We start from the raw sequence: 10,539 nt of genomic DNA, 5'->3' as shown, positions 1-10,539 counted from the left end.
GATTACAATACTAAGGCAAACGTGCACAAGAGTACATTCAAGCACTAAAACTCAGGCACACAAGAATGCACAACATTAGGTTCAGGTACAAAAGGGAAACACACTGTAAGTCACAGACGGAAATGCAAAAAAGCAAGGAGACATACAAACAATAAGACACAAAAGAATAAAAAGAACATAACAAACAAAGTTAAAACAAGGGGACATACAAACAAAACGAGACATAAGCAAGAAAACATGCAAACGAAAAGACGTAGGCACACAAGAGGACAAACACTCACACAGAGGGGAACGAGAGCATATAAAAACACTAACACCAAGCCACACAAGAGGACAAAAAGCAAACATCAAGACAGAAATAGATAATAGAACACACAAACAATAAGATACAGGGCAAACATGCGGATATACAAACACTAAGACATGGGCACACAAGACGATCGAAAGAGAATATACAAACACTAAGATACAGACAAGAAAGTAGACATACAAACATTAAGACCTAGGCACATAAGAGGATCGAAAGAGGACATGCTTACACTAAGATACAGGCTACAAACACACATGTGGACGTACAATCACCAAGATACAAGCACGCTAGAGGACATACCAGCACTAAGACATAGACACACAAGAGGACATACAAACACTCAGACACAGGGAAACGAGAGCATATACAAACACTAACACATTGCCGCACAAGAGGACAAAAAACAAACACCAAGACACAAATAGATAATAGGACATACTAACACTAAGATACAGGCACACGAGAGGACAAACAAACTAAGACATAGCCACACAAGAGGATCGAAAGAAGACAACTTGCACTAAGATACAGGCACAAGTGGACACACAGTCACCAAGATACAGGCACACAAGAGGACATACAAGCACTTACACGCAAATACATAAGAGAACATACAAACACGCGCAAAGACAAAGACAAGGGGATATCCAACAGACACACAAACAAGAAAACATACAAACAAAACACAAATAAAAGGGTACAAACAAATACTAAGATACAGGGAAAAAAGGGGACATACAAGCACCAAGAAATAGGCACGCAAGAGGACACAAAAACAAGAAAAGGTAACTTACAAACACTCGGACATTGGTACATAACAGGACTAACAAACAAACACCAAGACACAAGTGGATGAGAGATCATACATACACTATGATATAGGCACACAAAAAGACATTAAAACACTAAGACGGAGGCAAACAATATATATTATTAAACAAGACATTAACGCAAACAGACACGAAAAACCACTCGCAAGTCACAGTCCCCAATTAAGATTTCTCGGCGGAAAGCGCAATAGGTTTGTATCAGACATTGAGGCTTTATACTTAGTCTGAGGGAAAGACTTTTTCTACTGGACACTCATAAGTACGCGGCTTAGCGTCGATTTTAGCGCTATATTCAGTTTACAATGCATCAGCGTATATTTCCAAGTTTAAATTCTTCGGCGACACTTTTTCTATTTCTTTCCTCTCCCTGTTTTTTTCACCCACGCGCAATGAATTCAGTGTCCTCTAGAGAAAATCTTGAACATGGCAAGCTGTCAAGATAAATATAGAATAATTTTAATTTTTGTTGCTTATTAGGCAATTTTTTTTTTCTAAGCAATTTCGATAGAAAGACTTGTTTATTAGCTTGCCATGTTGATTAATTAAAGATCTTAGATACCATCTCGTGCAATTTTTTTTCCCGTGGCAGCGTAATCCAGTTTCAGCTTTTTCAAGAGACTGTACTACTAAAAGTGTTGGAGAGTCAATCCTTCTAATAGTACAGTCTCTTGAAAGTGTTGAGACTGATTTGAAACACCTTAAGGTGTATCCAACCCCGAAAGTTAATTTTTTTTCTTAAAATCGGCACAAAGAATTTAAAACCTCTGTCGAATTCTTGCAAGAGATGGTGTACTACTTTTGACTAAAAGTTTTTTTTTAAGGTGTGGACCTTTTAATTTATTTCGGTAACTTTTTTTCCAGGGGGTAAGCTGTGCAAATTGGGTCAAATTTTCCCGCCAAAAAACTTAGAAAAATACGGGGCGCTTAAAATACGCATGCGCCAATTTTTTTTTTAATAGAAAATCCCAACATATAGTAACATTGAAAGCATCATTTGTTAAGTAATAAACAATACAAATAAAAGAATTGTAAAGCTGAAAAATCGTATTTGTATTTCTTTATTCTAATTAAGAAGACTTTCTCCATTTCATTTACAAACTGTTTCACTTGGTTAATATAGCGAAGTTTGTTTTTTTTTTTTTTTTAAATTGGCGCATGCGTATTTTAAGCGCCCCGTATTTTTTCTAAGTTTTTTGGCGGGAAAAATCGCCAAGGTCATGTTAAATTTTTAAACTACGCTTTTTACAAATAAAGTGTTGGACACTATCAAACGCTTGATACTTTTTTAAGTTTCCTTTCTTGCTTCAAATTAATAACTGGCTTACAAGTTATAGGAGAAGAAATTCAACTTAATTAGCAGTAAAATTGCTCACGATTGTTGCATACTCAAGAGAGTTTATTACCTTGAAGCTTGACGTATTTAGCGAGTGGTGTCGCTGAAGCATTAGAACTTAAATTGCAGGAAAAATGATTTTTGAAACGCGATGCCGAGCATTTGATGAGAATAAGTAGCATAATTATGAGGGATGTAATATATACAGACCAAAGTAGAGAAAAAAATCAACTACTGGAGTTTTCAGGTTTGTTTACTGTCACACTTGAAGTGCCCATAACCCCAAAATATTTTTTCCTTAAAATGAATCTTTGCACCTGTTCGAGACGCATTGCGGCCATTTTTTCCTTTTTCTAACAAATCCTGCCATTTTATAGCCTTCGAAAGTTGCGAAAATCCAAGCATCTTTTCTTCACGAGTCAGAAGGGGAGTGGGTCTTTTCCTGTTTTTACGTCACAATCTACTTTGCATACATTTTTACAAAGAGTTAATGCAATGTAAATCAGTTTGTGACGTAAAAACAGGAATAACCCTAACTCCCCTTCTAACTCGGTCGTGAACAAAAGATGCTTGGATTTTCGCAACTTTCGAAGCCTCTAAAATGGCAGGATTTGTTAGAAAAAGGAAAAAACAGGTGCAAAGATTCATTTTAGCGAAAAAAATATTTTGGGGTTATGGGCACTTTAACAGTGTAAATGACAGCTAACCATCCTGAAAAGAATTCTTCAGACAGTTAATTTATCTCCCTAATTCATTCTGCATTAATTAAATGACTCATAATTATGCCACATCAGCGCCGATGCATTTGAGGCTACTTAGCAATAAAAAAATGGAGCTGAAAAACACTTTGAACACTAACGCGCAGTGCATGCAACAATCGTTCGCAATAAATATACTGCTGATATTGACGAAAGCAAGAGTCCAACATCCAAGAGCAAGATTTACCCAAATTGGCCAGGTTCCGTCCCCATCAGCGTCAGAAAAGTGTACGTTTTTTTTTCTTACCACGTTTTGCGGGAAAATAAAATAGACCAAATCGACTAACTCAATTTTGTACCCAATTCAAACCCTTTTATTCCGGGTATTTTCATATCATTTAAGGTGGCTGGAACCAGTTTCACCACTTTTAGATACCTTTTTATTAAAAAGGTTGTCACCAAAACACTGTATCACGTAACAGCAATGTTATCGTATCATATAAAACACCAATCATTTGTTATCAAAATGCGCCCACTATTGTGACGTAATAGGTTGCCATGGCAACATGAAAGTTCTCCAAATACATCCTGTATTTCATGTTGCCATGGTGACCTATTACGTCACAACAGTGGGCGCATTTTTTTTCGCAATAATTGGTGTTTCATATGGTATCATAAAATTGCTGTTACGTGATACAGTGTTTTAGTGACAACCCTTTTAATAAAAAGGTCCTTAAAAGTAGTGAAACTGGTTCCAGCCACCTTAAGTGGTAAATGTGAATCCAAAATGATTATACAAATACACAAGACGAATCTTACCGCGGAAGATTTAAATTGGGTACAACATTGAGTTAGCCGATTCAGTCTAGTGTTTATCTTCCCGCAAACGTTTGTTTTAAAAATAGACACTTTTCTGACGCAGATGGAGACAAACCTGACACCAGATTCTTACTCTTGCCGAAACTTGACTCTACTAGCGTGAACAGTGCAACCCAGATATAGCTAAGATACTCAAGCCTAGCAGGTAAAAGCTATTTTAAAAGAATTAGGTCCATTCACGACTGAAATAATGAAATAGGAAAACAAAATTCTTGGCTAAAAAAAAACGAACGGCGACTCGTAGGAGTAAAGAATTGTGTGATATTATGTACAAGTCTAGTTTAAAAGTAGAATTCTGAGACGAAAATGGAAAATAGTTGTTATAGCTGAAAACATTTATCTTAGCACGATTACATACCAATTGCAAAGTAAATTATTTTTTTCTCTGTGAAAAGAAAGCGTTGTAGAACATTGATTTAACTTAAGCCAAAAATTGAGAAAAAAAGTTCTACGGTGGGCTAAAATGTCCGGACGGTTGTTATAATTGAAAAGATTTAGCACACAAACGTAATTTTCTCCATAAAAAGAGTTTAATTTGACTGAATTTCTTCTATGAGCGTTGTGTAACAATGATTTTACTCAGGCAGAAAATAAAGAAAAAAATTGTGCGCCGGCTTTGTTCGTGATCTTTGTAGTTAACAGAAAGCAATGAAATTAGAAAACAACAAATAACTATAACTATAGGTTTCGTAAATGTGTATAAAGGTGTCGTGGCGAGGTCATTATCGAAGTTCAGAGAAGATCATGAAAGCAACTGTCGGAAATAGCGCTTGGAAAATTTATTTTTTTAAAAACTGACTAGAACATGGAACATCATCAAGAAAACTATACAGACTGGCCCATCGACATGGGTAGAAATCAACAAAGGCCTAAAGATATTGACATGTCCAAAGGATAACATGACATGGATAACGAGTCGGCATCAAAGTGTAAAAACGTAGCAGTGTCAAAATGTTGCAATTCACATCTCAAGTGACCACATCGTAAAACAAACGAGAATACTCGGTTATTATTGTATTCAGGTTCCACAACAAAGGGTAACTACAAACTACAATCTTTTCACGACAAAGACATTCAGTTGTCTAGTAAAAAGTACAATTAGATTCGAATTAGATTTTCATTGACAAAGCTAAGTTCTCTCTAGAAGAACTGAAGCGAGGGGTGATCCACCAACTCCATCGTAAAACAAACGAAAACACTCGAGTATTCTTGTATCTCACCACAATGAATAACAGTAACCTTTTCACGAGAAAGACATTAACCAATTGACTGGCAAAAAGCTCTCTCTACAAATTTAAAGCCAGGGAGAGCAATAATCACTCGGACGTAGGCACATAAGAGGAAAAAAAAACAGGACAGGCATACTGGAGTACGAACATACACCAAGATACAAATGGATAAGAGAATATACGTAACACTAAGACACAAACACAAGAGGACATACAAACAAAAAGTCACGCAAACAAGAACTGAACATACAAACGCCAAGACACAGGCACACAGGGGTACACCCTACCCCTGTGTGCCTTGTCTTAAAGGATGGGTTTGATTGACCCTATGTATGTGCCTGTGTCTTAGTGTTTGTATGTCCTCTTGTGTGCCAATGTCTTAGTGTTTGTGTGTACCCATATGTTCCTGTCTTACTGTTTGTATGTCCTCTTGTGTTTGTGCCTGTGTCTTAGTGTCTTATGACCTCTTGTGAGCCTATGGATATACACAAACACTAAGACATAGGTACACAAGAAGACATACAAACACTAAGACACAGGCACATACATACGGTCAATCGAGCCCACCCTATCAGACAAGGCACACAGGCACAAACAAACAGACACTAAAACATTGGCACACAAGAGGACATACAAACACTAAGACAGGCACATATGGGTACACACAAACACTAAGACACAGGCACACGCATACGGTTACTCGAACGCACCCAAGACACGGGCACACAGGGGTACAAACGAACACCAAGACATATTAGGCAAAGAATATAAAATAATCGAAAAATAATCACCAATTCTATCGTAAAACTTAAAAGAAAACACTCGATCATTCTTGTATCTCAACACAATCAATAACTACAACCTTTTCACGAGAAAGACATTCAGATGACAAGCAAAAAGTAGCGTTTAATTTGGCTTTCATAGAAAAGGCCCTGTTTTCTGTTATCGGTTGGTCTTCGTTTTGTTGTCAAGCCTTTGTTAAACTTAATTTCGATCAAATCGATGATGATACATGTAATGATGATGATGATGTTAATGATGATGATACATGCAATGGTGATGATGACGATGATGGTACATGTAATGATGTTATGAAGATGATGACTATAATGATAATGATGATGATGACGATGATGAAACATGTAATGATGTGACGATGACGATGATGATACAGGTGATGACAATGATGACGATGATGATAAAAGGAAAGGAAGGAACTTTTATTTAAGTTTCTTAGTCGTCCTAGCGCTGGAGCGCTAATTGGGAACAGTGTACACTGAAATTAAGAATTAACGCAAATCAGGTCAAGATACATGTAATGATAATAATGATGATGATAATACATGCAGTGACGATGAAGATGAAAATGACAATGACGATGACAATGATGATGATGATAATGATGATGATGATGATGATGATGATGATGATAATGATAACGACGACGACTATGATGATGATACATGTAATGATGACGATGATAACAGCGATGATGACGACAATGATGATGATGATGATGATAATGATGATGACACTTGTAATCATGATGATGTCGATGATGATGATTACGACGATGATACATATAATAATGATGACGATGATGATACATGTAATGACAATGATGACGAGGATGATAAAAGGAAAGGAAAGGAACTTTATTTAAGTGTCTAGTCGTTCTAGCGCTGGAGTGCTATGATGAAGATATTAAATGATGATGATGACGACAATGATGATGATGATGATGATGATGATGATGATGATAGTTTAACAGCAAAAAACTAACGAATGAACTGGTATAATCTTCGGATAAATAAATGTGCCTTTTTTTGCTTCTTCTCTTACATTCTTTAAAACGAAGCAAGCGTTCCTTGATTTCTGTGGCACACGATCTTAATGTCATACTTGGTTTAAACTGGCATGTCCTTTAAACCAGGAACACCCGAACAACGGAACACCCCGGAACATCCCGGAACATCGGAACACTCCGGAACACCCTGGAAGTAACCCAAAACCCTCAAATTGGCTAACCCTAGGCCTAAAACCCAACGTAAGGCCTAGCTAGGCATACGGTTACTTACTACTTACTAATCATAGCGGAGTCGATGCTGTGCTCGGCAGTATCTTCGGTCAAATCCGGAGCAAGCAAATTATTTCGAATCAGTTCATTAAGAATGTCTCTAACATTTTCGGCATCTTCCCCTTGCACTTGGAGCGTCTTCGTATTTCGGTAGAAATTAAGTTACTCCAGATAATCACTGAGCATATCCCCAACCAATTAGTTGGTTAGAACTAAGACATTTGGTTGACTAGACAAAATTCCATGTGAATTTGATCCATTGAAAAAGGCCACTCTAGAAGACGCCACGTGAAAAAGTCACATAAGAGTATTTACAAATCACTGTCACATTTCTAATCAAAACCTTAAATGGTGTTTTTGAGGCAACATTTATATCTTTGCTCAGTATTTTGTGTTCAGTTCATCGCACCAGTGCATTTTACCAATGTAAGTGCCCTGGCTATTCCAGGACGCGATCCTTAGGCTAAATTGTCGCTTCTAATACGCGGGAAAAGCTTAATTAAATTGTGTCTACCTTGGATGTTGTAGATTTCTAGAATCAGTTACAGTAGTTGCTGTTGTGACAGATGACATCTTTAAGTTAAATCTACGAGGTTCGGTGTTGTTGAAAATTTGTCTGGTAAAGTTTGTTCTTTTAGTTGCTCCAACAAAATAATTTGTGATGAAATGATATATGAAATCGATCATATATGAACTGCGGATATGAAATCAAGAAAAGCCATGATCCTCGCAGTTATGAACGCAATTTTTGCAATTGCGAAGAGAAGCCTGAAAATTTCAGGACTTCAAGTAACGGGGTTTGAACCCGTGACCTCGCGATACCGGTGCGACGCTCTAACCAACTGAGCTATGAAGCCACTGACTTTGGGGCAATGGGAGGTGGTCATTTGTGTGTTCTAATGTCCCCGTGAGGAATGATTCATACCTTGGATGTTGTGAGGAATGCTTCATTCCTCACGGGAACATTAGAACCCACAAATGACCAGCTCCCAACGTCAGTGGCTTCATAGCAGTTGGTTAGAGCGTCGCACCGGTATCGCGAGGTCGCGGGTTCAAACCCCGTTCAAGTCCTGAATTTTTCAGGCTTCTCTACGCGTTCATAACTGCGAGGATCATATCTTTACTTGAAGTAATTTGTGTTTGAGCTGTAACTAAAGAAGCACTGTAAAGTTCGTCTGCTATCGTCAGAAAACTAGCGTCGTGATGCAGTAATCGTCAGGTTCCGCCGTACAGTTAAATAATTGTTCAAGCTTTGTGCGATGCAGAGTTGTATGTAGATGTTTTGATTTCTAATGATGCCTGAGTCGTTACTCTTCGCTTAAAATGTCATTCCACAAAAACGCCGATGAAAAAACGCTTTTTAATCCAAAATAAATGGACTAGTTAGTTACGAGTTCAAGAAAGCTCTTGTGTTTCAAAAACTTAACGATTTGAATGCAAAAAAGGAAAAAAATGAAAACCTTTTTCGTTGCTATTTCTAAACATTCCAAGTAAAGATTGACGACCTGTAACTATACCTAGAAGTTAGATATATCTTAGGTTGCACAGTTACCCAAACTAATAAATCCATAGATGCTGTGGTTTCGAAAAATTAACGGACGGACCATTGGAAAAACTAGCGGCCAAAAAGAGTTTCGGATTCCTCAATCTATTTAAACACTTTAATTTTGAACTCAATTTAAAACTACGAATTGTTGTCAGAAAGAAGAAACTACTTGGCGAAAAAAATAACGCCCAAGTAATCACTCACCCACCACCACTATTCTAAGCCCGAACAAGTCCCTAAATTAAATCGAACCTTTCTTTGCGAAAACAATTACATACATTACTGTATTGACTCGTGACGGTAAGGCCCCAACCGCGTCTTAGCTACGTTTTTAGCGCGCTTCCCAATTTTGAGCTGCAGAGCTAACTACAGTTGAATTCCGCTCTAGATATAGTAAGGAACATTTTCTAACTTAGGCGTGGCTTAAATTCCGCTTGGCTCAACCCGAAAAGATTCCCTCTCCGACTAGACAGATGCGCAGAGGGTAAATGATGCCAAGTTTCCTAGGTAAATGGCAACCAAGAACTAATACATTGTATTGAGATTGATCAAACATCCTTTTCCGACCACATCTTTTTCCCCATAAATTTAGGAAAAACTGGTTGGCTGTAAAAAATATTGTAAAAAATATTTTATGGAAATTCTATGAGCAAGGGACGGGTATTGCGACGTAGGCTTCCCTCCCAGCCCCCCACCTCCATCCCCCCCCCCCCCCCCCAATTAAGCTTGCGCGCGTTTTTGCTGTCTGCATCACTTTAATCTTGTTTGCGCCGTATCTAGCAAAAAACTGAGGCCTTATCACAAGTAAATACGGTAATATTTAACTGATTTTTGCTGATTTTTATTGATTATATTCTACCTCTGTGTCCCTCTTCCTTTATCCCTAGTAATTGCCATCTCTTCTTGTTTTTTTCTTCTTGTTTGACTTTATTCGACATCTGACTTCTACTTTCTGCAACAAATTTTAAGATGAGATTAAATATTAGAAAGTTAATAGTATTTTGTGTAGTCCATAACTGATTTGGAACTAGCACGATTTTTTCCTATAGTGTTAAGTCCTTTTTGCGAAGGATCTTTTTGGCACTAAGCGCAACTTAAGTCAAACGATGCTGAGATAATTAATGGAAAACAGTTCAAGGCAAACGGGGACAGCTATTCTTAGAGTTATTTTCATAGAGATATGTCGTAGAGTTAGAGTTAAGTTTCCAAAATCCTGAATTCACGTGCACGATTTTGGACTGCCAAAATCCTGAATTCAAGATTTTGGACTTCCAAAATCTTGAATTCGGGATTTTGGCAGTCGTTAACCGGCTCTAACATTAAGTCATAACTCTACTGAAATAACTCTATTGATAGTTAACCTCAAAGCAAACTCGAAGGTCTCTGATAAAGCTAAGCGGTCTTTGGTACAGATCACAGGAACCTTTGTCCCATACGATCCTGTTCCGTTCCACCCCGTCCCGTCCCGTTCCATCCCGTCCCGCACCCTTTCTCTCTTCTCGGAAAGAATGATTTGCAGTCAAGTGAATTGAACAAAACTTACCTTGGTCTTTTAGCAACGTCAATGGGAACTTGGTGAGGGTTCTTGATATGCTTGATCACTTCCTGCTTGACATCACTGCCTGATTGTAGAAAAA

The sequence above is a fragment of the Montipora capricornis genome, chromosome 7 (genome assembly GCF_036669925.1).
Source record: "Montipora capricornis isolate CH-2021 chromosome 7, ASM3666992v2, whole genome shotgun sequence".
In the NCBI taxonomy this organism is placed as follows: domain Eukaryota; kingdom Metazoa; phylum Cnidaria; class Anthozoa; order Scleractinia; family Acroporidae; genus Montipora; species Montipora capricornis.
This window is presented reverse-complemented; position numbering follows the sequence as displayed.